Below are 2026 nucleotides of genomic sequence, written 5' to 3'. Positions count from 1 at the left end.
TAGCCAGTCAGGAAGCAGAGCATGAGGGCCCTGACAGTACCTAGGTAAGGACTACTAGCCAGTCAGAAGCAGAGTATGAGGGCCCTGACAGTACCTAGGTAAGGACTACTAGCCAGTCAGAAGCAGAGTATGAGGGCGTGTCCTGACAGTACCTAGGTAAGGACTACTAGCCAGTCAGAAGCAGAGTATGAGGGTCCTGACAGTACCTAGGTAAGGACTACTAGCCAGTCAGAAGCAGAGTATGAGGGCGGCCCTGACAGTACCTAGGTAAGGACTACTAGCCAGTCAGAAGCAGAGTATGAGGGGCCCTGACAGTACCTAGGTAAGGACTACTAGCCAGTCAGAAGCAGAGTATGAGGCGGTCCTGACAGTACCTAGGTAAGGACTACTAGCCAGTCAGAAGCAGAGTATGGGTGTGTCCTGACAGTACCTGGGTAAGGACTACTAGCCAGTCAGAAGCAGAGTATGAGGGGGCCCTGACAGTACCTAGGTAAGGACTACTAGCCAGTCAGAAGCAGAGTATGAGGGCCCTGACAGTACCTAGGTAAGGACTACTAGCCAGTCAGGAAGCAGAGTATGAGGGCGTGTCCTGACAGTACCTAGGTAAGGACTACTAGCCAGTCAGAAGCAGAGTAGGAGGGTCCTGACAGTACCTAGGTAAGGACTACTAGCCAGTCAGAAGCAGAGTATGAGGGGCCCTGACAGTACCTAGGTAAGGACTACTAGCCAGTCAGGAGCAGAGTATGAGGGGGGTCCTGACAGTACCTAGGTAAGGACTACTAGCCAGTCAGAAGCAGAGTATGAGGGCCCTGACAGTACCTAGGTAAGGACTACTAGCCAGTCAGAAGCAGAGTATGAGGGGGTGCCCTGACAGTACCTAGGTAAGGACTACTAGCCAGTCAGAAGCAGAGTATGAGGGGCCCTGACAGTACCTAGGTAAGGACTACTAGCCAGTCAGAAGCAGAGTATGAGGGCCCTGACAGTACCTAGGTAAGGACTACTAGCCAGTCAGAAGCAGAGTATGAGGGCGTGTCCTGACAGTACCTAGGTAAGGACCACTAGCCAGTCAGAAGCAGAGTATGAGGGTGCCCCTGACAGTACCTAGGTAAGGACTACTAGCCAGTCAGAAGCAGAGTATGAGGGCGGGTCCTGACAGTACCTAGGTAAGGACTACTAGCCAGTCAGAAGCAGAGTATGAGGGCCCTGACAGTACCTAGGTAAGGACTACTAGCCAGTCAGAAGCAGAGTATGAGGGTCCTGACAGTACCTAGGTAAGGACTACTAGCCAGTCAGAAGCAGAGTATGAGGGCCCTGACAGTACCTAGGTAAGGACTACTAGCCAGTCAGAAGCAGAGTATGAGGGCCCTGACAGTACCTAGGTAAGGACTACTAGCCAGTCAGAAGCAGAGTATGAGGGGGTCCTGACAGTACCTAGGTTAGGACTACTAGCCAGTCAGAAGCAGAGTATGAGGGTCCTGACAGTACCTAGGTAAGGACTACTAGCCAGTCAGAAGCAGAGTATGAGGGCCCTGACAGTACCTAGGTAAGGACTACTAGCCAGTCAGAAGCAGAGTATGAGGGCCCTGACAGTACCTAGGTAAGGACTACTAGCCAGTCAGAAGCAGAGTATGAGAGCGTGTCCTGACAGTACCTAGGTAAGGACTACTAGCCAGTCAGAAGCAGAGTATGAGGGTGTGCCCTGACAGTACCTGGGTAAGGACTACTAGCCAGTCAGAAGCAGAGTATGAGGGCGTGCCCTGACAGTACCTAGGTAAGGACTACTAGCCAGTCAGAAGCAGAGTATGAGGGCCCTGACAGTACCTAGGTAAGGACTACTAGCCAGTCAGAAGCAGAGTATGAGGGCGTGTCCTGACAGTACCTAGGTAAGGACTACTAGCCAGTCAGAAGCAGAGTATGAGGGGCCCTGACAGTACCTAGGTAAGGACTACTAGCCAGTCAGAAGCAGAGTATGAGGGGCCCTGACAGTACCTAGGTAAGGACTACTAGCCAGTCAGAAGCAGAGTAT

The 2026-nt window shown here is 52.2% G+C and overlaps 1 protein-coding gene across 1 annotated transcript in view; it reads left to right on the top strand.

Moving 5' to 3' along the window:
* epc2 (enhancer of polycomb 2) overlaps nucleotides 1–2026 on the top strand; it is a 44654-nt gene that overhangs the window by 41133 nt on the left and 1495 nt on the right. The gene's annotated exons all lie outside the window — the stretch shown is intronic.

The sequence above is a fragment of the Perca flavescens genome, chromosome 11, assembly GCF_004354835.1.
Source record: "Perca flavescens isolate YP-PL-M2 chromosome 11, PFLA_1.0, whole genome shotgun sequence".
Taxonomy (NCBI): Eukaryota; Metazoa; Chordata; class Actinopteri; order Perciformes; family Percidae; genus Perca; species Perca flavescens.
The sequence above is the reverse complement of the archived record's forward strand: the minus strand, read 5'-3'. Positions and strand labels throughout refer to the sequence as shown.